This window comes from Ambystoma mexicanum, chromosome 2q (assembly GCF_040938575.1).
Source record: "Ambystoma mexicanum isolate Mex_15411 chromosome 2q, UKY_AmexF1_1, whole genome shotgun sequence".
NCBI lineage: Eukaryota > Metazoa > Chordata > Amphibia > Caudata > Ambystomatidae > Ambystoma > Ambystoma mexicanum.
This window is the reverse complement of record NC_090924.1, coordinates 1,133,261,430-1,133,288,043: the sequence shown is the minus strand read 5'-3', so window position 1 is coordinate 1,133,288,043 and position 26,614 is coordinate 1,133,261,430. Positions and strand designations below refer to the sequence as shown.

The 26,614-nt window shown below is 43.4% G+C and overlaps 1 long non-coding RNA gene across 2 annotated transcripts in view; it reads left to right on the top strand.

Moving 5' to 3' along the window:
- The window catches only part of LOC138569068 (uncharacterized), a 1,405,462-nt gene that overhangs the window by 250,280 nt on the left and 1,128,568 nt on the right, over nt 1–26,614 (top strand). For both annotated transcript variants that reach the window (XR_011303100.1, XR_011303101.1), the window contains exon 2: nt 14,578–14,767. This is a non-coding gene — a long non-coding RNA (uncharacterized lncRNA). The remainder of the gene's footprint in view (nt 1–14,577; nt 14,768–26,614) is intronic.

Genomic DNA, 26,614 nt, shown 5'->3' with positions numbered 1-26,614 from the left:
CGTTGCAAATTTGGATCATATCTATATAGTCAATATGCAAATACTGAAATGGTCCAGTAAGCCGGGGTATTGCTCTGCTCACTGTTCGCAAAGTATGCCGAGCAGTAAATTAATGGCAAGTCAGACAATTTACATAAACTATGCAACATGTTCTGCCAAATTCAGAACAAATCAACACTCTGAGATAATTACTGCAAGACATCATCTTGATGTATGTGCTGGGTGATGCACTTGATCTAATGTTTTGAGTAGCCCTAAAGGCATTGCACTGGGGGACAATGAACACCCTCTTTATTTCCATACATCTTTCTCTTCTGGTGGTGCTCTTCCTGTAATTATATAATTTGTGCTATTGATAGTGTATTGAAACCTTCTGCACCCCCTTTATTTCTATAAAGGACCCTACGGTGTTTATAGGGGTGCGGGTAGGGGTTTGGGCAAGTCAGTAATGTTCAGGTGAGAAAAGGGAGAAGAGTATTTAAAAAAGATAATCTTCAGTCTTTTCTACCTCGAACATTTCTGATTAGGTCTTTCAACCCCAAACCGTACTGTGCACTATACCATGGTGTTGGCTGATGGACGTCTATGAGCCTGTCCAATAGCGGTGCATGCTGCTTTGGCATGCCGTCTGAGTGTGGAAAGTCACACCTCTTCCAAATGAACAGTCTGGCATTTACTGTTGATGTCACATAGATGGAGTCAGAGGACACCGTTACCACCTCATCTTCATGAGCTTCGGGTGCAAAAATGAGCGCTAAAAGTTCTGCTGCTTATGCAGAGAAATGTGCTGGCAATCTCGCGGTTGTCACTGTCTCAAATCTCTCAGTCAATGTTGCTCTTATTACTGCTGTCCCACTGTGCTGTTCACTCATGCTCTGGTCTATTGATGAAGACCCGCCAATGAAGACAATCATCCTTCCTCCTAGGGCATTTTCTTTGACATGTGGTATCTCATCATAATATTCAGTGTACTTCATGCAATCATGCACGTTATCTCCTTCCTTCACTGGTACTGCTATAAATCTAGCTGGATTGACCAATCGACACATGACAATTTTGATCAATGGGTTGGATATAATAACTTCATACCCATTGGCTCTCTGTGTGGTCAGTGTGCCTTTAGGCTTTTCAAGGATCACGAATAAGGCATGTTCAGTGTTTAATGTAACGGCACATCCCATGGTGATGCTGACAGATTTCTCAATCGCGAAGGATGCTGCCGCTAATGCTTGTTCACATGGGTAATGGACTCTTATTACAGGGTCTAATATTCCATTGTAAAGTGGTAATGGTGTGTGTCCCATGTCTTTTGTGTGAGGACTTCTCCCATTACTACTCTGTTTGAATGGGAGAATACAAATAATTCTGCATTATAATTGGGGATCCCTAACACGGGTGCTGTGCTGATTGCTATCTTCAGTTCATCAAAGGCATCTATAATTTTTCCTTTTAACTGGTCTGCAATAATTGCAAAGTCCTAGAAATTGCTGTAATCCTTTCTCTGTCTCTGGTCTGGATGTTCTCATTATTGCTTCTGCTCTTCCAGGTGTAACCTTCCTTCCTGTGATATTAGCGGAACTATGTATAACACCTCTTCCTGGCAATATTGGCATTCTCTCCTTGTCTTCATTGTATCCCTTTTCTGTCAATACTGTCATCAGTTTTACCAAGTCCTTCGTGCCCTCTTCCTCTGTTTTGCTGCACACTAGAATGTCATCTACAAATTGTATTACTGTGCTGTCAGTCTGTACGGTCCCCAAATCCCTTTGTAACACCCGATTGAAGACTGAAGGTGACACGCAGTACCCTCTTGACTTTTTTACTGGGTACACAGCCATGCTGCATGGGGATTCTGTCAGTATTAATGTTCCCTGTCGCATTAAGGCAGCAATGGTTCCATAAGTACCTTCATCAGCTTCTAGGAAATGCATTACCAAACACTGGAACATCCTTACCAGTGATGAAAGAACAAAGGGCTTATTCAGCAATCCGCCAACCTTCGCCTACCAAAGGAGGAACAATTTAAGAAACTTACTTGTTAACACCAAAACCAATGCCAAACAGCGACCGACAACCAAGAACATAGGTACTTTTCCTTGCCTAAACTGTGGGAATTGTAACAATATCATCAAAGGATCATCAATATTTCACTCCAGTACAGGTGAAAGAATACATTTGAAGATTTATGCGACTTGCCTTAGGAAAATGCAATATATTGTATACAATGCCCATGTGGCATATATTATGTTGGAGAGACAGGAAGAAAAATCTGCACAAGAATGAACGAGCATAAATCGTGCATAAGAAATAAGAATGCTGCCTCTGCAGTGGCAAGACACTTCAATTAGAAAGGTGATAGCATCTCCCAATTGAAGTTCCAGGTACTGGAAACTATCAACACAAAAGGCCAAAGAAATGACTTCAAAAGGTGTAGGGCACAGAGAGAAACTTTATGGATAAATCGATTGGACGCCCTAAATCCTAATGGGATTAATGAAGAGTGGGATTAAATTGCTTCCACTGAGGACCAGTGCAGACATATCCATTGTTCTTAATATTAGGTCACATGTCTGAACCACTTTTGATTTGACTTTTGAATGTTTTCCTTTAGATAGCAGACCACATTATGTCACATTTTGAATATCTGCTTTAAGAATATTCCTTTTGCCACGTCTTTTTGTTCAATGTTATTCCTAATGTCAGGACAATCAATGGCTTAAATTTAAGTTCACATAAGTGACTTCAGGGATCTGATATTCGTTCAGATCAGAAGCTGTGGCTTGTCACCATTTTTTGAACATATAGTAATGAAAAACGCAACAACAACTGAACCTGGGAATGTCTCTGTTGAAGGTTTTTGGCTGTTTCGAAGCATGTTGATTGAACGATCGTCTATCGTGCCTGAGGGCCAAGAACACCCTCAGCAGAGCTACAGTTGCATAGACTCAAGCCTTCCAACATAATAGCACCAGAGTGGTAGGCTTCTCTAACCACTCAGATTAATTGGTCTTCTACGATCTTGTTTATTCACCAAGCATTACATCTCCTCATAGCTTAGCATTACTGACAACATAGCTGCTCTACATTGCACAAACTCCCTTCTAACACAGCTGCCCGATTAACTCACGCACACCACACTAGACATTGTCATTTGTCTGGAGCCATTGCCATAGTAACAGTACATACACTAGATGACACGAGCGCTCACCAGCATTTCACTTGTAACGCTGTGCGCTAGCAGCCGCTGTAAGCATGTTTGTTTATAGAGAGATCACTATCAAAATACATGGCACCTAAGAGGTAAGAATCCTATAAGCCAGAGATATTTGAGTACACTGTTGGATATGCCTCGTGCAGTGTGGCTTTTCAATGCGCTTTATGTAACAAACCATCATGGTTCTTTTTGTAACTAACAGGATGCATCCCAATGAGATAGGAAGGTCATCATAAGAAAATAGGTAAGACGCCTGTCACTCAGAGACAAGGGATCACTTTGGTGACTTAGAAGTGGAATGCATATACAGGATTTACATGGTATTTACAGCACCAGTCTTGACCTGTGCTACCTACAGACCATTACAACAGTGTGGTTAAGCATGAGCACCTTGTCCCATTTGACACTCACTGCCATTACTTACCGTCATACCAATGTAGAAGGTTTGAGCACGTAGGAAGAGGTTTCTGTCATTGGTAAATATACACATGGAAACCAATAGTTATATTCAACGAAGGGTATGCAAGTGATTTATTTGCTCAATGTTAACAGTAATTCACTGATATGTGCTGTTTTGTTTTTCTTCCTATTTGTCCTTAAATATTCTCATATATGTTGGTCTACTGATGTTTGTCATTGTGGCCTGCATGTACTTTATGTCGGAATATTATTATTTTTTTCAAATGAATTTCTGTAACATCTACCAGATTGTTATGTTTATGTGGCAATATAACCACATATTGACATTTAAACTGTTGGTTTAATTGTAACCGTTTGTGTCAATCAAATGAAGTAGTTACTCCCTGATGAAGGACTATATACAGTCCGAAATGCATTGGCAGTGTTTTTTCTTCTGCAAATAAATCACATGCTTTTCTTCTTGAAACTATAACGAATGAACTATTTCAAATGTATTTACCAAATATTTAATGACAAACACAATTGATTACAAAAGAATGAGTTTAAAAAGGGGGTGTGCAGCCCACACCAAAGGCTATTGAGCCTAGGACCTTCATTTGTTACTGATTCTCTGAGGTATCTCCCTGTTTTCAACTTTTATCTGATAGGTGAGGCTTATGTTAAATAATACTTCATCCTCTGAGTCATCGTCTGTAAACAGGTCTTCATCTGTTAAATCAGTCACGCAATGTCCTTCATCAAGAGCTATCACTGTCCTTCAGTGTATCCATTTCTCATCAACTCTGTGCAAATTACTTTGTCCTCCCTCACTATTGCTTGTTCTAGCTCATTTGTAATTATCTGTCCTACATCCACATCGATGGGTAGTTCTGGTTGAAACATAAATTCTGTAGGTAAATGCAATTGTTTTTCCTGTATTCTTCGAAGCCATGCTAACAATATTTATACTCCTTAAAGGAATACCTCCGGATCTAATGGCATGCCCCTTTGTGCTTCTTGGTCGTAGAACGCTGTTATAAATTCTTGTGCATTTACATAATGAATCCCCAGGGTATGACATAATATTCCCTGGTCAGTAAATGATATTGCCATGTTTAATTTGTTCCTCAAATCTCTCCATAATATGTTAACTGGTGTCTTGTGGAAATACAACAATAGCATGGACATATCATGTTCTCCAATTGTAAAAGGTAGAGTGTCTGTAAAAGGAATGGTAGTTGTTGCCCCAGAACCTCCTTGTGTATTCATGGCAATGCCTGACATTGGAAATCTTCCTTCTCTAACACAGGTTCGAGTCGCCCCCGTATCTACTAAAAAGAAATTGTTTTGTCACCTAGGGTTGCCCCGACTCTCGGTTCCTCTTGTGGTTCTGGTGCAACAGATAGGATGGAACATGCTGTTCTATTGTGGGTATATGTCCAGTGCTCTGACAGTAAAAGGATTTCCCCCTAATACTGTCACTCCCCTTTGTAGGTGTGGGTACTTGTGGCAATATGTATGAGTTCCATGGTGTCATTGCATTCTGTTGTGCTGGTGCCTGTGTCTGCATTGATACTTACTGTATCTGCATCTGGGCTTGCTGTGTATGAAATGGTGCTTGCTGTATTAGGGGCAGCCTTCCTTTCTGCACCTGCTGTACCACTGGCCCTTGTATCTGATACTGCTTGCAATCTTGGGCATAATATTCAGGTTGCTCTGTGCTCTATGGTGCCCCCCCCCTTGGACCAACTTCTTGCCAGTTCTGCTGCATCCCTCCCCTACATCTACAATGTCGTGAAATGTGCCCTATCTTTCCGCATGTCCAACAATGCTTTGGCTGTCCCCCAAATCTAGGTTGTTCCCACTGAACCATCCTCCTCCTTGCAGAGCTTGGAATCCAAGCCCTCTGCCGCTGGATGCAAATGCTTGCCCTTGAGGTACCTAATTATACTCTCCCCATCCTGAAAAATGTGCATTCACATCTGGCTATACGTGCTGTGCCCCTTGTGTAAAACCTTCCCCTCCGCTGGTCTATACTGCCTCTTGCACTATGAATTTTGACAGTTTCTTCTGAACTAATCTTTTTTCCTCAATATTCATGTTCTTAACTTTCTTTCTGTCTTTCTCTTGTTTAAACTGACAATGGTGAATGATAGTTAGTTGAATCTCCGCCCATGACCTCGCTTCCATTCACACAATCCTTTACAATTGTCTTTGCACGTCCACAGGAACCCTCTGGCATAAAATGTGATAAATGATTGTTATGTTTTTATCCCACATTTCACTTGTTTCTAGCCTAAATTTTTCTTGAATTTTCTGAATATACACTGTCAGATCTTCATTCACTCTCATTTTATGAGCCATAATAGCGCTCATGTCTGACGAGTCTGGGTACTGAACACTAAGTGCTCTCCATACGTTAGCTTGACAGTTATTAAAGGGTGCTCTGTCTTGGTTATTTTTTTGTGCCATCACTCTAGCATAGCCCAAATGTCATCTGACCACTCTCCTAATATGGCAGCAATTAAGCCTTTTATGTCACCTACTGCTAATGTCAGCCCAGTTGTCATTATCTCCAATTCATAAATCCATTTACTCACCCCTGAAGTCAATGTTGGCAGTTTGCAAATCAAATCTATGGCCACGGTATATATTGCAGAAGTCCCCCCGTTCTCTAATAAGGGGAACTATGTACACCCAGTGCCCTGTCTGAGTGCATCAGCACCCTTTGTATTTGCCACTGTGTCTGTCATATTGATTTTCTTTTGTCCTGGTATATTTCTCAACCTACTTACATACAGTATTTTGTCCTCTAAGCTACTTGATTGCATTTTTGGGTGCTTAGGGTATTGACTGGGCTATGGCCTCCTTACTCGTTCTTCCAAGTCTAACTGCTGTGGGACAGGCATAGTATCAACAGAAATGGCACCGACAACCAACAACAAGCTTTATTAAATGTCAGGCTGGTGAAAGGCCTAACTTGCCCTATAACTAATATGTGGATTTATATATCCTAAAGAAAACTAAAGAAAGTCTGAGTCTGTAAGTTCAAATCAAAGTTCTATCTGTGTCCCAAAACTTATGCTTGCCCTCATATCTATAGATAAACAAAGTGTGGGATCTCTTTTGACCAAAATAGGGTTCAACATTAAAGTCTTATCTGCTCTCAGCTTAAGTTCTTCATGGGCCTAATACATCAGGCTTAATATAGTTCCAATAGCTGTTAGTCTAACCAATGTTCTGCCAAATCTTGAGTTTCCCTTCCCCAAGTTCAATTTAGTACGGTTCATACAAAGGGGGTCTTGAGATCCCCTTCCCCAAGACAGTGTTTCTCAGTTCTTTATGTTTTCATGATTCCCTTCCCCAAGACTGCACTGTGGTACTCAATTAAAGCAAAGGTTCAGGCTTCTTACCAAATAGGGCTCCCTGGTCATGGCACATTTTTCAGTCCACATGGTCCCTCCATCACAGGTCGTGCAACCATACGTTTCCCCCCTTTTACCTCAGTTGTTACACTCTTGTACATCAGTCTTTTCCACGTCTTCTGCACATGGGTTTGTTAACCTCTTTGCTTTAGTTCTGTCTGCAATACTGCTTTCGCTCGGTCTGACATTCCTTGACAGTTTATTTACCAATGTTCATTCAGTGTTTAATATGCCGGTATTTAATATGGCTTGGTTTTAGTTCAAGCAATACTTTCTCTCCTGCTTGATATTTAATATTACATTTTCTCATTCACAATGTGCTTCTCATTCAGTTCAGTATTTAAATCTGTGTAATTGTGTTCAAACAATATTGTTCATTCAGTTTGGTATTCAAGATTAAGCATTTGTATTCAAGTAGTGCCTTTTGGTCAGTTTGGTATTCAAAGTGGAGTAATTATCTTCAAGCAGTGCTTTTCATTCAGTTTGGTATTCAGGATTGACTAATTGCATTCAATTCTGTGAACCGCTACTTGCCTGTGGTTCCCTGGAAACGCTCTGGTGCAGTCAAAGTCCTCCGACCCTCACCGGCTCTTCCCCCTCCACCAGAGTTGTCCCTATTGCTCCCTCTCACCTCCTGGCCAGCAGGGACACAGACCGCTTCCACTTCTCTTCCTTGCTGGGCACATCTCTGCACACGCCAGCGATCATAGTGGCTGCAGTTTGCAGCCGTTCTGTTTCCAATTAGTTTGACAGTCTCTGCAATAGGTATCCTGTCCTCCACACACCATGCAACTTGCTTGCTTCTGGTCTTGTGGGTCCTGCCGGATAATGGCAAGTCTCCCAATCTCTGGATCTCCTGCCACCAAGGTCGCACTATCTCCCTGCACCAAGGCTGCTGTCTCCTCTTGCACTGATGTGAGTTCCACCTTTTATATACCTGAGCCATGTTAACATGTCTCGGATGTATGTTGTTAGTTGCTATTGCGTGACCACAACAAGTCCAATTATTGGGATATGTCTGCCCTTCTGTAGTGGATGGCTGCATATTCCTCTTCTTTGTCCCAGTGCTACAGTGGTGTTTTACATAGGAAGTGTGCATTACGCCTAGTCCCTTCTTCTTCATCTCAGCACCAGATGGGGTGAATGGGGAATTATGGGTTGGGATTGCATATAACCCATAAAGGCTGAGGAGTGAAAAGGGGTCAGCTATGTCAGTGGTAGGAAAGGGGTGATACTATGTCTCACCCTCAGGTACTCTCTGCCCAATCCCCAAGGATACTCCACCCAAGGATCCTCACTCACTTGTCCACCCCCCTGAGTCGGGATCCAAAAGCAATGGCCATTCCCTGGCCACGTGAGGAGTAGATGTGAGAGTACCCTCAGGTTTCTCACACTATGCTAGATCTTTCCCTACTCCCATTCTTGTAGACGGGGCTCATGCGGTCTCTTTGTCTCCACGCTACTTTCTCTCTTCACCTTCAAACTTAGTATCATCACTTTCATCCCCTTCATCTTCGCTATCTCCAAAGGGGCCTTGACCTATACGTTCCACTCATCACTTCCTTCAATACGTTCCTCCCTGCACCTTGCAAAGACCCTTTTCTACTCCCAATCATGCTGATAATACCATCCCTTCTGCTCCTGTTCAGGTTACCAACCCCCTTACATATGGCCCCTTCTTTTCCTTCATCTGGAAGAGCATGTTTCTCTAAGGTTTCTTCTACTTCCTTGAAGTGTGTTTCTAAGCTCCTGTCTCTCTCTTTCTGCTCTTGTCTCCTGTTTCTCTCTTTGTCTGCTGGGAGCGTGCATCCCCTGATAATATCATCAACTTCTTTTTTCTGTATATCTCGTTCACATTGTCTTTCACTGTCGCTTTCTTCCTACTTTTGTCTTTCTCTTCCCCTTTTTGCATCTCTTTGTCTTTCCCTTTCACTGCCTTCTTTCCGTCTCTTCTCCCTTTCCTTGTCTGCTCCTCACTTCTTCTCTCTTTCTTGTTCTTCGTCATTCTTTCTCTCTCTCTCTCTCTCTCCCCCCATCTTCTTTCTCCTGCCTTTATCTGGCTTCCCTTTCTCTTTATCCAAAATTGTCCATGCTCTTTCCATCTAGATTGAGCATTATCTGTCATCCTACCCATTCATTCGGCATAATTGCCGTCTCTTCTTTGTCACCCTGCGTATCTCTCATTCTCCGGACCTCCTCCTCAGCGTCTGTCAATTTTGCCTGTAAATCATGGTGCTCGTTATATTCCACGTGTGTGGACACTGGTCTTTGTTTATTTATATTTTTACCACTTATAATGTCTTCACTACTGTAGTGATTAGTGTACTCTGGCACTGGTTTTAATGTCTGCAATGGGTATAATACCAGCTCTTCTTAGGGTGGAATGCTACTTTGGGGAAGAAGGTGAGGAGCTGTGGGTGATGTGCCCCCTTCATCATGCTGATTAAGCATCCATTATTTCGCTGGTGGCTCATACGCCTCGTCCCCATACATTTTCCACAGTTCCACAATGGCTAGTCGATTCTGCAACTGTTTCCCCTTATAGGCGGCATGTAAATATGTGGACATGTGCTGCAGTACTGAATTGGAGTGTGTGCCTTCTTGCGACCAGGGCATACACATTTTCCTTCACTCATTGGGTGCGGTACTTGACTATTTTGTCTGTATAACGAGGAAATGCTTTACATAAATTAATAATGGGAGTGTCTCCCATGATGATACGCACAGTTTTACTTACCACTTACTTACCAAATTGTATCTCAATTCTTGTCAGCCTTTTTTTACCTCTCCTTTCACACCCTTCCCCACTAATACTTCTCTTATGCATCCCTCTGCGAGACCACACCTTCTGCATCACCCAATACTCCAAAACAATAACACAAACACCACTCTCTACAAATAGCTCTACATTGTTTACTTCAACAACATCCCAGCAATAATGGGACAATTACTCCACACGCCTTGAGAAAGACCCCTAAGGGTCAAAACACGTGTCGGCTGACTGGGATATGGGCGGTATAGCTGCTCTACTGAGTAACCTTTCTCTCCTGTGCAATATTGGGTCAGGGGAGGGGCAATAGCTATAGATGACATATTCATCTGCCTCTCAAGAGGTCTATGCCCACTGTGCCTCTTGGAAAGGATGCAGATTGTGTAAAAAGCATTCTCGCTGTTTGAATATCTGTTGCCCAAATACTATGTACAAGTAATATCAGGCATAACCCACACACATTATCCCTTGTAGGTCAAGATAATGATATTGCAATCTTGCTCTATACTTCTAGGTGAATGTAAGCAATGCTAAAGTAGGAGACTCTGAGAATGACATTTGCGTTCTCAAAATCCTTAGAGGGCAAATTCATCTTTAGAATAAATTAATTGTCAAGGCTACTGCTTCAAAGTACTTGTGTGACATATGTTCAAAGAATAGGAAGCATGGGAAGAGATCAGACTTTCAATTAGCCTGCTTACTTACAGTCCCTATTTGATATTGCAGGTGACAGTTTGGTGAGTGACAGAAATTCTGGTGCTTGAACGTTATTCATATTACAAAAAACATAAAATAAGTGGATGTAGGTACAGGTCTGGTAATCTTTCGCAGACCAAAGTTTGGCAGAGTCAAGGTTGTCTGGTAATATCTGAATGTGGCATAGGGTGGAAGTTCGAGTCATAAGGTAGAAGTGTGGTAGCGTCAAGTATAGGAGTCATGGGTGGAGAGGGAAGGTTATTTGGTTCATGTGTGCAGGCATATCTTAGTGAGATCTTCTGTTCATGGAGACACTGTTTCCCTTTTTGAGAGTGAATTCTGTTTTTATGTCTTTAAGGTCACGCTAAGCACAGTAGGGTCATTTCAATAGGGTACACTAGAATATAAGGACTAGTTAGGATAATTTCGCTTTATTAAGAGAGAAAGTAAATGTCACGTAACTGGTGTGGCTTGTGCCTTTTAATTCCTGAGAAGATTGGAATTGACTGGAAAACTCTTCTGAGTGGCACCCAGAATGAAGCTGCACAAGCGCACATCTGCACAATTTAGAGGGAACATTGTTAAAGTAAAAGAATTACCCGAACAGCCCCTTGTTGAAGGCTGCCTTTTCATTCCAACATGGGACATATCTCTTGTATTCTGATTAGCTGTCATTTATTTTTCTGAAACACTTTACAATACAAGTTAAAACAACTTCAGTTGAATTCACAGTGGGCTACCCGAATTTTAACGTGCAGACACTGAAATTCATCAGTGTTGATGGTAAATAAAACCAGCATTACTAGCAAGAAAACACTTACAGGGCATATAGGTGTCTGAAACCTCTAGTACCACCAAGTATACCAATTGCTACATACACAGCTCTCCCAAAAAAGGAGTGACAGGCTTTTTAAGCACCCAGCTACTGAATCCAATTAGGAATCCCAGTGCTTTGCAGAGAAAAGGGTCAATGGGGGACTGGCCTACAGGCAACTTTGGAGACTTCCGAGTGGACCTGTTCACCATGGGCCTCTTTTCTGCTCCTCTTTCCCAGGGACGTCATTTAGGGGTGGCCTGGGGTCACAATTGCGACCCTTGAGGTCTCCCTTGCTACCCCTGTGGTCTCCCTTGCTATCCCCTCCCAAAAAACATTTTTTTTTAAACACAATGAACCACCTGGGCTGTGGCCAATGCCATGTGGCTATATGAGCAATTTGTCTTTCACGAATTCCATACAATAATTGCTAGACTCATTAAAGGTTAATTCAGGGGCCGAGTCACTGATACGTCCGTTCTTAAACACCTCAAATTCACAATGCAGACATAATCCTCCAAAAAGCATTTAGAGTAGAATAAGCATCCATTTCGGACTATGTATTTTGCTTTTTGCAAGTTGCAGTTATAGCATGTTTCTTTCTGCCGATACATATAGTGATCCATTCTTGTATGAAATGTATATCACGTTACAAAGATATTATGGGCCTCATTACGACCCTGGCGGAAAGTTACCGCCAGGGCCGTGACTTTACCGCCATGGTGCTAACTACGTTAACGCCATGGCGGTAAGGGGATTTACCGCCCCATTCCGACCTTGGCGGGGCGGTAAATCCCCAATCCCCATTTACCCTTCCCCATTCCCATTTTTGCCCCATAGGGCATAATGGGAGTGGGGAAGGCGTTAATTACGCCACCGTAAATTACGGTGGCGTAATTAACACCAAGTTCCCTTACCGCCATGGTTTTTTACACCCGCTAAAAGCAGGTGTAAAAACCGCCATGGCGGAAAGGGAACTCGTGATTGGCGGTAAGGGGTCGGCGCAGCTAACGATGGCGCTAACCCCTTACCGCCAGGGTCGTAATGAGGCCAATTGTAACCGTATTTTTCATAGTGTACTTAGAAACAATGCTATATGATGCCACTTCTTGTTTTGTCAAGGGTAAACGGTTGTGTTCCATCGCTTCGGGGTGGGGTCAAATGACATCACTTCCTGTGATGTCATCAGAGGTCAAGGGTCATGTGATGTCCCTGCCGCTACCCCTGGCATTTTGGTGAAACGGCGTCCCTACTCTTTTCCTGTCTGTCACCCCACATTCCTGGGAAAAAAGTAAAGATTGCGTTATAAAGCTTGCTTTCATCAGTTCTTTCAGTTTTTGTTTTTTACATTTAGCTACTTTTAAATCCCTGTGTAGGGACATAAGTGCTTTAAAATGTACTATTTGAAACCATTTTTCTAAATGTTCTCGGGAGGTGAAGCCCCCCAGAACACTTCATAGAGGAGTTGGGCTTGCTTGCTACATTCTCTCCTATTGGGCCTCATTACACGGTAGGCGGTAACCATGGCATAATTTGCGCCATGGTTGCCGCCGGCATTTTACTGTGTCCGCCTTGGTGGATGGCGGAATTACCGCCCTACTCCAAGGTGAGCGGGGGCGGTAATTCGCCATTCACCAAGGCCCTTCCCCATTCCCATTTTTGCCCCCATAGGGCATAATGGGAATGGGGAAGGCGCTAATTACGGTACCGCAAATTGCGGTACCGTAATTAGCACCAAGGTCCCTTTGCGGGTTCGTTATTTAACGCCTGCTAAAAGCAGGCGTTAAAGTACCAACCCGCAAAGGGACCTCTTTATAAGGCGGTAAGGGTTAACGGTCACCAGTAGCATTACCGGTGACCGTTAACCCTTACCGCCTTCCATGTAATGAGGCCCATTGTCTTATATGGGGCCACCTTAAAAAATATTTCCAGGGCCAGTTTTGGTTCCTAGTCCACCCATTAACAAGGTGAGCTAGCCAGACATTCTCAATGGCCTTCACTCTGCCCAGCCTAGTGAAGTGCCTCACACAAAACCTACATTTGATTATGCTGTTATTGAGGTTGAGGACCTGGAAACCCCTATTGGCCAGAGTATGTATTCATCACTCCTGCCAAACCAAATGGGGCAGCCAGCCTTTGTCACTTAAGCCGATTTCACATTTAAATGTCAAAAACATGCACATTGCGCATTTAAATTTCAGAACACACACAATACAAACATGCCAGCGACATGTATTTTCATTCTCGATTCAGTACACTTTTATCACTCCTGTTTTATACAAATGTCCTTATCTGAACCCTAATGTAAAACGCCTCCAAGGGCTTCCTGTTGAAGGGAGGAATTGATGTTAAACTGCTTACCGTTTTACAGAAATATCTTTTTAAATGACTGAGTTGCCATGTATTTTCACATTCTTATATCGCAGCCCTTTGACCTCAGAATAACCGCATACTCCAATTGTACTTCACGCAGGCCACACTTGTGAGCTGCGCCTTTTAGGTAAAAGATAGGAGGCCAACGTTGCTTAGCCCCATTTTTCTTTCTCTGACACTTTGCGAGGTTCTACATTTTTTGACATTTTCCCAAAGCATCAACTAGAGTAAATTTGTGTTTGCTCTTTTTCACCTAGTAAAGATTAGAATTTCAATCCACTTTCTTTGAAATGGTTGCACACAAATGGCTAACGAAAATGATAGTCATTTAACATAAACTCTGCAGGGGGCGATGCACTTGACAATGTCGCTGTGTGTGCCTCTCTATGAGTACTGCTAGTGTGGTTTTGGATCATGTGTGGTGTGAGGAGTCCATCTCATTCTGTACTGCCTAAAGTGTTGCATTGCATCATTCACCCCACAAGTGCTACGCCGAGTGTGTTCTCTTGATAAGAACCTTTGGGTAGAGTCTGAGTTGAGGTACTTCAAAAGATTATCCGCTGTGTTCACAGGACAAGGACAGAGCAGGGGTCTGCAACCTTTGGCTCTCCAGATGTTTTGGACTAAAACTACGATCAGCCCTAGCCAACACAGTCAATGGTGAGGGATCATGGGAGTCATTGTCCAAACATCTGGCGAGCAGCAGGTTTCCAGACCCTGAATGGGGCAATCTGTCCAGGCTCCAAATCAAAACTTAGATTTTCTGGCACTTAAGCATTATGCCATCAATCATTTGCATGCCCTTTACCCATGTGATGCTTTGTTGCTCAGGTTTTCTGAAAAGCTCTGTAACTACTACGCGCTAATAATATTGTGTCTTACGCAGGCCAATGCAGCCTCTTAATGCGTCTTCCCGCCAAGAACAAAGAGCATACAACTACCTGCCGATGGTGTAGGACTCCATCAGGAGTGGAGCAGCATGCCCGCCCACAATATCGCTTTCCAGGTGTACGCTCATCGCACGGCTGCTGCTTCAGTGTCCTCCTAAGGAACGTGACCCACCCGTAGGATGCTAGGTAAGTTTGAAAGGTATTTTTAAAAAATATACTCAGTGAAAAGCTTGTCTTTGCAGTGCATAGCTTGGTGGAGGCCGCTAGGAATTGTGACGGAACCTCCCAACTTAGTTGTACCTCTCCGGGAAAGCGTGTTGAATTTTTATGTTTGTATGGTCAATTTCTTTATGCTTTGACTAGAGTCGTTTTCTTTTTTATTGTAGCATCCTGTTTGGGCATGCTCTTGGCCCTTGGACGGTGGGTGGCGTCTGAAATAAGATCCTCACAGTGGGGCGTGAGGGCAGACTGAATGCTTATGAACTGGTTAATGGGAAAAGGAATTGTACAGCTGCTGATTGGTTAGTGGTGCTACACAGTACAGTAGAATGATGAGAAGAGTTCAGCCCACACACGCGAGACCAAGGAGGAAGGACTGTGGGTCTCGTGAAGTCAGCATAAAGCGCTTTCTCGATATATAAAGGGTCTTTCACTGAAAATGGTAGGTAGGGAACAATTGCTTTCTATCTTTCAGATATCTGGGTTTGTGTCTGTGATATGTCAACATTAATGTCTCCCAAATACAAGATCTCATGAATCAAGGTGAGGCGCTTTCGGCGCTTTCGGCGCTTTTGCCCCTTTCGGCGCTTTCGGCGCTTTCGGCGCTCATCCCTTGAGGGACGTGCACTATGGGCAGCTTCATTTTAAAGAAAGTAAGAAAACACTCTTCTTCTGGAAATGACACCTTTTAACATCAAATGTGACTTATTCTGAACTTTGAGTTGCTTTTGTCATCAACGTGATGTTCTTGATTTGAATACTAGACATGAATTTAAGCATTGGTTGACTTCTCCGAATGATAGACTTTGACCTGATGGTGCAGTGTTTATCTGTTAAATTTCAACACGTCACAAGCAGAATCTGTTTTGTTAAAACAATTTAAACCTATAGCAGGGAGCTGATATTTAGATGAGATGTCCCATCTAAAGTGGAACACGTCGGATCCAGACAAAGAAATTGAAGGACAGAGAACTGTTATTACTGTCCACATATGAACGTATAGAGTGCCAATAATATCTCTATAGTCCTGAAGAAAGCGGCAAACTATATTCCCCAGCTGAAACTGGTTGACAAACATAGGTTCAGGGTGATGACCTGATCCACCTGTCTCATAAGGAATCAATATATAAGCTTGGCAAAGATTATTCATTGTTTTTTAAAGTACGCATCAATAATTGGACCAACGAATTCTGGACCAATGATCGCTGTGATTTTTAATATAAGTCACACCGAGGGCTAGCAACATGAATAAAGACATTTGTTGGCTCCCAACAGCGTCCACCTCTTTTTAGCAACTGTAGGAAAGTAGTGGGCCAGGATAGGGAAAGTCCCCCCTAGCTATTCCTTGGATAAAACTGGAACATATTTCTTTCCTCCTTAGGGATATCTAGTTGGAGCTGAGGAATCAAGCTATAAGTTTAAATTGTTTTAACAAAACAGATTCTGCTCGTGACGTGTTGAAATGTATTGGGGGGGGAGACAGAATCCAGACACCCATGTAACTCCAATTGTATTTACTATTTATCTGTTAAATGAAATGAAAAGAATGTGACCTGAACACTTTTAAAGGTACTGGTTCTATGGAAACAACACAAAGCACTAGAATCTTCTTTTTTGTTGCTTTTAATTGAGGTGGCATACATAATCATCCTTGCCAAGGGTACACTGTTGGACATTTACCTCAATTCCTTTGGCATGCTTGCACACACGTACGTGTACGCACATACACACACATACACTTTTGTACTTTGCAGATGGTTATATTACTTGGTATAGCATGAGTGCCAGGGACCATTAGATCCCCTCTTGGCAACAAGTAGAGATAGTCAAGGCTGATCTCTGTGGAGGCAATGGCGTAGTAACTTCTACAGAGATCTAGATCACCTGAACTAAGCCCCGCCCATTTGGTGCCTTCCTGCCTGCCAATCTTTTTCACCACTTAGCAAGCCTCGCCCACCTGGTGCCTTCCTGCTTGCCGCTCTTTTTCACCACTTATCAAGCCCCGCCCACCTGGTGCCTTTCTGCTTGCCGCTCTTTTTCACCACTTAGCAAGCCCCGCCCACCTGCTGCCTTCCTGCTTGCTGCTCTTTTTCACCACTTAGCAAGCCCTGCCCACCTGGTGCCTTCCTGTTTGCCGCTCTTTTTCACCACTTAGCAAGCCCCACCCACCTGGTGCCTTCCTGTTTGCCGCTCTTTTTCGCCACTTAGCAAGCCCCGCTCCCTACTTAAGGAGCCCTCCAGCCTCTTTTCCTTTGCAGATGGGGAGCAGGTGCAAGTGGATCTAGGTCACCTGGCCTAAGCCCCGCCCATCTGGTGCCTTACTGCCTGCTGCTCTTTTTCACCACTTAGCAAGCTCTGCCTACCTGGTGCCTTCCTGCTTGCCGCTTTTTTTCACCACTTAGCAAGCCCCGCCCACCTGGTGCCTTCCTGCTTGCTGCCCTTTTTCACCACTAAGCAAGCCCCGCACACCTGGTGCCTTCCTGCTTGCTGCTCTTTTTCGCCAGTTAGCAAGCCCCGCCCACCTGGTGCCTTCCTGCTTGCCGCTCTTTTTCCCTACTTATAGAGCCCTGCAGCCTCTTTTCCTTTGCAGATGGGGAGCAGGTGCAAGTGGATCTAGGTCACCTGGCCTAAGCGCCGCCCACCTGGTGCCTTACTGCCTGCCACTCTTTTCCACCACTTAGCAAGCCCTGCCCACCTGGTGCCTTCCTGTTTGCCGCTCTTTTTCCCTACTTAAGGAGCCCTGCAGCCTATTTTCCTTTGCAGATGGGGAGCAGGTGCAAGTGGATATAGGTCACCTGGCCTAAGCACCACCCACCTTCTTAGCCGCCCTGCTTCTTCCTTCCTACTCTTAACTATTAGATCAAGGGCGTCTCTTGCCCGGGTGTCCTAAGCGAAGGGCTGATGAAGAAAAGGGCAATTCTTGTTTGGACCTGTTCAGACCAGGAGGACCCAGAGCCCGACCCCCTGCTCAGACAGCAGGTAAGCATGCACCAACGTGTGTTACTCCCTCTGTCCCCACAGGCCATCCCTACCCCCTCTGGTCCCCCCGTAATGTTCCCTTGTGCCCCCACCATTCTCGCACACAGGTGTTGCCTGTTTTGCTTGATTCTTCTACCCTGCTCCCCCCCACACCCCCCTCAAGCCTACTTCTGCAGAGGTCTGTCCTAATATATTCTGGTTTCACCATCACCATCTTGTGGCCAATGCTGGATTTGACTTTATGGGCTTCATTCATTCACGGTGCATCACCCTTTTGCAACTCTCATGCTGGACTTCCTTTGCACCTTGTACTCATGGTGGCCCTGAATCATGCTGTTCCAATCTTCATCTTGTATCCTGGCTTGCAACATTATGTGTTACTACTGACTTCTGCAATTGTATTCACTCTCCCCTCTTGCTTCTCCACTCTTTTTGACTGCTAACTCTTTGTTCTCTCCTCCTTGCCCTTCTCCCTTTTCCTATCTCCTCCTCTTTCTTTCTTCTATGCACTTACTCTATCAGAATTCGTCCCTGGACCTAGAATGATAGCAACCTCGTCTGTCTCCTCCCTCATCCCTTACTGGTTTTTTCCTCCTCACAACCCCTCCTGCACTATCTGAAATGTCGTCAGGCCTAGTATGATAGTCTCTTGTTTTGTTCCTCCCCTACCTTTCTGCACCCCCCCCACCTCTTGTTTTTCTCCGGCTCTACCAGAAATGTCATCAGGCCTAGTATGGTAGTCGCATGTCTGTTTCCATTTCCTTCCCACTCTCACCCTCCCTTCCTTATCTATGTCTTAGCTCTTGCACTATCTGAAATGTCATCAGGCCGATTATGATAGTTAATTTCACATCCTTACTGTTCATGGCCTGTAAGAATGTCATTGTATTTTCCCTTGTTCCCTCCCTCGCCTTGAAGCGCTTTGAAACACATTGGGTATAAGCGCTATATAAATAACCTATCATATAATATCATATCATATCAAACCCCTTAAATAGTAGTGAAATCAAGAATGCAGGCATTTTCCTGTCCCTTAGGTTATGCTATCCAATATTTATACTGCGCCCATCACCACCGTAGTAGTCTTACATTGCCTGGCCTTGTCCGAAAGGTGGCATATTGTGTTGCCAAACCTTAGTCTGTAGGCAGGAAGTGGAGGTTTAGGGAGAAGGTGATAGGAAAGAGAAACTAGACAATATAATGGAAGGGTGTATTAACAGGACACCATTAAACAGAAATATAGGTGCTACACTCCAAAGAAAGGTTTCCACTCCAAGTAACTAAGACAAAAACTTCAAAACGACATTTTAATGTGATCATGCAGAGGTCTTGGATTTGTGACCCTTGGATACGGCTGTTGCCGGAAGGACGGAAACCTTATTAGTCATTGCACTTGCAATTTAAATCAAGTTCAGGAACTGTTCCTTATTTAATCTGCAGTATTGATTACTCATTTGGACAACGATCTAAGCCTTTGAAAAAAAGCTTTGCTCGAAACACGTGTCAGGCTGTGGAATTAAATTAAAATTATAATCAACTGGTTATATTCATTGTTAATTGGCGCAGTTCACTGTTATACTCATCTTGCTATTACAAAGAAAGATATATAATAAATAATCTGTGTTTTTGAACAGTCAAGTTTTCAGTCCCTTCCAATAGGCTACGTGGTCATTGAAGTTGTGGATGTTAGCTGGGAGAGAGTGCCAGAAATTGCTGGCTTGGACTGAGTAGGCGCATCCATCTCTCCTGGTGAGACAAATTTGATGTGGAACCAGAATTCCTGTTTCAGATTATCTCAGTAATCTTATTGGTATGTGTTTCTGGAATTTTTCAAGGATGAAATTCAGACAATGGCATGATATTTTGTGATTTATTGCAAACAGGTTGATTTGTCCTAGGGATAAGAAACAATGTTTGAAACTTAAAGGTGAGCTCCAAATTGTCCGGGATAATGGATTGAGAGAAATATTCTTGGTTTGAATAGGACTGAATTTTAGTCTGTAGATGTTCATTCATTTGAAACTTTCATCGTACGATTGCAGCTGGTGGTTGATTTTGTTTGAGTTGCCCGAGCCTAAGGAGTACCTGGTGGTCATCCCCTTAGATGAAGTAACAGTGGTTGCAAGAACTGATGAGGTCTGCCAGTGGTCTGAGGTAGATGTCAAAAAAGAGAAATAATTGAATGGAGCATTGCACTATTGCACGTTTTAGGGCTGACTCCAAACGCACTTTCAAATGCTTCTGATTGTGTGCTATCCAATAGAAAAGAGACTGTGACATTGTACAAGACAGCCCTTCTTAGGGCAGGTGCCTGCCAATTTGTGCCACGACAAATCTCCACTAGGGACCCCCAGAGTCACAGGAGCCAGGAATCCCTCTTCTTAAAAAAGTAGATGGGAAAAGGAGAAATGTTGCCTGTTTAGAATCCCAGTTTGTAGTTATAGAAAAGAGATGGCGCCACTTCAGTTTCTGCTTGTGGGTTTAAACAAAGACACTGCTATTTTGTATTTCTTTAAAGCTTGCACCAATACATTGTATCAATTGTCCCCTCTACCGAGGGAAACTAAACAATGACAGCCCAGCAGAGGGAAATCAGGGAAATCAATTTAAAAACACATGTAAATGAAGTTGCACAAAAGACCCAGCAAGTAGTTAGATGTTGTTGTAGGACCCAACTAACCCAAGTCTCAGCAGTTCAACATCAGTTGGCAGTTTATATACTTTTTGCAACAATTTCAAAACACTCCCAGTTACTTTATTACTATTGACCCCCCCACCATCCCCCAAATATGATTGGATAAAACATCTTCAAAGAAATCCAATCTTTCCCCAATTATTCCATTTTCATTGGTTAGGCTTATCTTCATTATTAACTTCAGATCATATTTAAAACAAACCTCTTCTTGGGAATCGCTATAGTAGGTCCTGACATCAATACATGGTTACACATTGGTATTGAAAACATAGTTCATTGCTAGCAATAATTGGCCTAAGACCTGACGTAGTTTTAGCAGATAGAGGAAGGTCTGCATAAACAGGAATTCCCTTTAACCATAGATTGAGATCTCCATTCCACAAACTCCTGTTGCCTCGACAAGACCTTCTAAGCTATGCAGCTACATACAGCCTCTGATGACCTAGAAAAACACTTAACTTCTGGACCCTGGCCTCGAGCTTCATATTTATTATCACTAAACAAATGCTTAACCCCCTCTAAAGATTTTATTACAAAGGGCAAGATAACATCTGTTCCCTTGCAAGGGCTGCAAAGTTTGCCCTGTTCTACAACCTTCTGACTAGGTATCTAATTCTCCTTTATGTCAAGAATGTCCCTGCAATTTGAAATGCATGTGTAACAGCTAACCATGGAAAACAGCCATTGATTGTGTGGCTTTGTGTTCGTGTTGCATTTGCAGTTTTAATATTGTATCTTCCTACATGCGTGAAGATCTAATATGTACAAGCTCTAAATGATTGTAACACTAAAAGTAACATATCCCATCTACAATTGACTCCACTTGATACATATGGATTTGCAACATAGCCCTAGTTTTACTGCCACCTCCCCGTCATCAATGTGGCATTCGCAGCATGAATTCCTTGTAATAAAAGGGACTCTCATTGACTACCCTGACATTCCCCTCTTTAGTTAATACTTTAACTAACAAATCATAATCATTCTCTTTGGGAACATCTCTACAACCATCTCTCACCCCGGTTTCAATATGGGCATACACAGCTGAATCAACACAACTTGTCCCCTCACCATTTGCACAATCTACATGCCGCTCCACTCAAGCATTCCAATTTGGTGGAGTAAAAGAAACAGCTTCAGTTTGAGTACACATATGGGATGAAGCAGTGGTGGCACCAGACTTGCACAGGGTTACGATCATGATGGCTGCACCTGTTGGCAGCTGGGCATAGCAACAACACAGAATGAATTGGCAGCAACAAAAAAGAATAAGTAAAAAGACAAAAATAGGCATCAGAATCTTCATACCAAAGATCAACCAGGGAGGTTCCCATGAAAATAACATAAATCCATGAGTTGTTGGTGATCCCAGCCTCAGTTTCCATGATCATGTTCAGTTTATGCACAGCAGCAATAGTTCTTGTGAGTGTGCCATTCTCACTGTCATGGGGAGGCACAAATGTATAGCAGGTACTCCCAATTGTCCATCATACTCAGCCGTCCATTGCTGTCAAAAATGTCAAGTATATAGCTGCTTTGCAAAGTTATGTGCCTCAGTGCCCGTAAATCTCCTTTAATAGTGTCATGCCCTTAGGTAGGTGGCGAGTCTGGGACAGATGAAAAAGGTGCCTCCACTGAAGTTTCCCACTAGGTTTTGCCTACGTCATTTGTGTCGGTCTAGTTGTTTTCTACTACGTGACCTCCGCTGGAAGTATTTCACCAGTTCCTTCCTGACAGTGGAAGCGTTGCAACTGCTTGGATTTTCTCCTGTGTTGTATCGCTCTCGATTATTTCTCCTTAGCGGTGATCTGCCTGCTTTCCCTCTCGTTCAACTGCTTAAGTCCTTGTGTCTCTTTCCTTCCTCTTCGTTGTTCCTGAGTTTTGTCGAAACGCACCTCCCGTCTTCAGCTCCTCCCTCTTTTGTCTTTCTCTCGCCTGCCAGCGTTTGCCTTCCCTTTTCTTTTACTACACTTTGGCTGTTGCCTGTTATCCTTCTTTCGTTTTCCTCATTTCCGTTTACATTCTGCCTCCCTTCCTCTCAGTTGTTTTCAGGCGTCATTGCCATTTCTTTTGTTACTCCCTTATTGCAAAGTCATATCTTGCAGAAACTTACTTGTGACCACTCATCTTTTCTGAAGAGTTGCCAGCTTCATTCAGAGAATACTTCAGCCACTAAACGGTTCTAGCATTCGTTGGGTTTTTTTGTGCCTAAGGCTTTTTCCCCACTTTCCAGGCGGTCATGGAGGATAGGCCATAGTCCCACTGACTCTAGTGGCCACCGTGGCTTCCTTCCGTGGCCGGCCCTATCTCCATAAAAAAAGGAGAAACCGGTCCCGAGAGGGAGAAAGAAGCCGAACCCCAAGTGGAAATCTACAGGTGAGGAGGAAGGGGAGGAAGGGGAGACGGTGTCTCCATTAGAAGAGGAGGACATATCAGATCCAAGTGACAAAAAGCACTAAACGCTGACTTGGAAGAGTTCACAAAGAGCAAGAGTTCATACGTGGTCACCTGGAGCCATTTTGCTTTTGCTGCTGCTTGGACGTCTGGTGCCAAGAGGGATGTAAAAAATGTCTCTGTGTAGCTAAACAGCCATATCGATCAGGAATGTCTGCTAATGCCTGTGATGATGCTGCTGAGAGGTAGTTGGATCTTTTACTTTTTAATAATTGTCTGGGATTTTCGGCATCAAACACAGTCTCCGATTTGTCCTTATACAGTGATGAAGGGGACGCAAGGGGCACAGGGGACGAAGGGGACACAGATGTAATTTCAGGCATTGGATGGCCCAAAATCAAGTGCTCTTCAGGGATTACAAGGACGGGAACATGAAGGGTAGAGAGACTGCACCCACACCTTGTCAGGCTGGAGGTACTGCTTGTATGCATGCTGTCCACCGGTCCAAAAGTTGCCGAGAAGGCAGCTGTACCTCCAGCCAAATCTGCAATGCATGGAGTGTTGCTGCAATTCCCATTTGTGAAAACGGGCACTGTGCCATTGCCCTTAAAACAGAAAGAAAAATGGCCAAGTGTTGGTATCTACAGGTTTTTCTGGTTTTTGAGCCATGTCAGATACTACAAATTATTTCTCCATACTGTCCCACACTCTTTGTTTATTTGTGCCACTCCTATTTCTGAGAATTCCCTCTTAGCTAAAATCAAATTGATATCAGGCGAATCGGGGTACATAATCTGCAAGGCCCCCATACCTGTGCCCTAGGATTATTAAAAGCTGTTCAATCATGCGTATTTGTATCCAACTGAACTCCCAGATACCCCAATCTCTTCCAAGGTTCGCCTGATTGCTCCCCCATTAGAGTCGTGAATAAGCTCTACATGTCCCCTATGGCCAACATGACACTGGCAGTATGCTTCTCAATGCATACATCCACTTCCCTGCTCCTGTAGTGAGCGAAGGGAGTGTCTACATCAAGTTATTCTGGTCCATGTGTGACCACAGGACAAAATACGCCCTTCCCGGATCCTTCAAGAGCAACAGAAACTTGGGCTTCCCCCATCTCTCCTCTAATACTTACTACCGCCATGCGAATAACCTGGCATGTCCTATCACTCCATGGTGTGCTTTCTCTCACTGCTACTGGAGCAGGAGGTAGGGTGCCTACACCCTGCTCTTCTTGCTCGACATCCTATTCCTCTCCTACTTCATCGTCTACTCTGGCTACTACATCCCCTAACCCTTCTACAGGCACAGGAGCATAATAAGCACTACCACATGGTGCCATCTCCCGTCCTCCCTGCTCAGCCTCTCTACCCATGACAGCAACCCTGTTTTTCCATGCCTACCTCAACCGTTCTGATAACCGAGTTGTCCAATCTAACAAGAACCTGCCCATTTCTCTACTTTCCTCTTTCTATGTCCCTTACCTGTATTCTCACTGTCTCCTGCTTTTCATCTCTCTGCCGCTGTAACAGCAGTACCTCTTCTTCCACTAGCCATAGTGCTTCCTTCATGTCTTCCCATTCTTGCGCATCTACCACTATTTGCATGTTATCCTCTTTCCTCGCAGGTGGAGGCCTAACCTCTTCTTTCTCTCTCATGTCCAATCCTTCCTCAGCTCTTCTAACTATCGGTCTTACTCTTTCTTGCTCCCCCAGCCTTACTCTATCTGCTAACCTAGCAGTTGGGGGAGTTATGTCCTTCACATTCTCTGTTTTCAATCTCTCTGCAGCCCTAAACATTGAAGCAGTTAGCCTTCCACTTTCCTCAAAAGCCTAGTCCTTAGAAATCATAACTGATGGATGTGTGTTTTTGCAACCAGTGGAGTAGCTGCTAGGGAAAATGGTGGTACAAATTCAGGGTCTGCATTCCCCTCTGTGGGCGATGAAGGATAGCACCCACATGGGGGTGGTGAAGAAGAAATTCCTGTACCATCCTTTTTCGGCCCTTAGCCTACAATTTAAACTTTATGGCCCATAATGCTTTTTTTATACATCCTCCATAATGTCAAGATGTTTAACTGCTTTTCTAGCTTCAAGCCCTTGTGCTTTGAAGTTAAAAAGGTATGCAGGTATTCCAATATACTCCGTATTAATGGATTCCTCAATAGGCCAAGAATTTATCATTTTCCCACCACCATTCCCTATGATATTTTAAAATGTTTGCCTTCTAGCTGGGCAACACATGGCACAAATGATTCAACAGAGTCTCCATTCTCCAACCCAAGTTCTCAAAAAATAGTTTCACAAATATTGAATATCGAGCCGAACCTGCAGCATGAAGTAATGGTCACCCAAGAACTCCCTTTTTACCCTTACCCATTTCCTTAGCCGCCCTTCACATTCATTACCGTACTTGCCTATACCATAATTCTACTTCTCACTCATCCAAGAAGACAGCATCTTATCAAAAACATTTGCCAGGCAATATTTCCGAGATATCCCCACCACTCGAACATAGGAGGGGCGCAATGCTTTCCACTATTGCACCACTTCTCTTGATCTCTTTATCACTAGTACAACCTTCTGCACTACAAACTGCTCTTTCACCACAGGAAGTTTCCCTTCGGTACTTCGACTAACCAAGAAAATCGAGGTGAGGGGCTCTGCCAGCACAACAAATACAAAGAATGTCAAGGCCTTCTTCAGAAAGGTATCAACGGTTGGACCTACCCTAAGATACCACCTCACCTTCAGGTGAAGCTCCAGCCAACCAGACAAGCAAACTAAAGGGTATCAGGACAAGCTTCACACTGAGCGAGTGGGTTAACATACCCCCTCACACCTTTAAAATAACAAACTAGGCAGAAAATACAAAGTACTTAAAACACAGAACAGTTCAACCACTCTATCAACAAACATTCACTTTTCCAAACCCTGTGACCTCAACTAATTTCACACCCACACTCTAAATCTACCCTTACCACATAAAATGAAACAAAACCAAACCCCTTAATTCAAAGGAACAACCCCTTTTTCCCTATTTCCCCCTTGCTTTACATCCCTAAACATGCACTCACGTGAACCTGAGGTGCTCCGATGTGGTGCTTTGTCAAATCATTCCGCACAGCTAAGCTGTGGCACCACGTCTCTGGGGAGCAGATGGACCTTTAAACAATATGGCATCCGCAAACTTCTTTTTTACCGTGCACGGAAGGCTGGCCCCCATTGTGAAGTGCCTTAGCACTTCAAAGAAATCCCATCTTTCGCAAATTCTTTGATTTTCATTGGTCAGGCTTATCTTCATTATTATCTTTAGATCATACTTAAAACACACCTCTTCTTGGGATTCGTTGTAGTAGGCCCTGACGTCAGTACATGATAAAACATTGGTTCTGAACATACAATTAATTTCTAGCAATAAATGGCCTAAAACCTTTAACTTTAAGTATGATTTTACATGGTTTTGCTGACGTATTTTAGCAAACAGATGAAGGTCTGCATAAACAGCATTTCCCTTGAACCATAGATTGTGATTTCAATTCCACAGACTCCTGTCACCTCTAAAAGACCTTCTATGTTATGCAGGTACATACAGCCTTTGATGTCCTGGAAAAACACATAACCACCAGACCCTGGCCTCGGCCCTCATATTTATTATCACTAAACAAATGACTATTCCCCCTCTAAAGATTTTAATACAAAGGGCAAGATAACATCTGTTCCCTTGCAAGGATTGTAAACTTT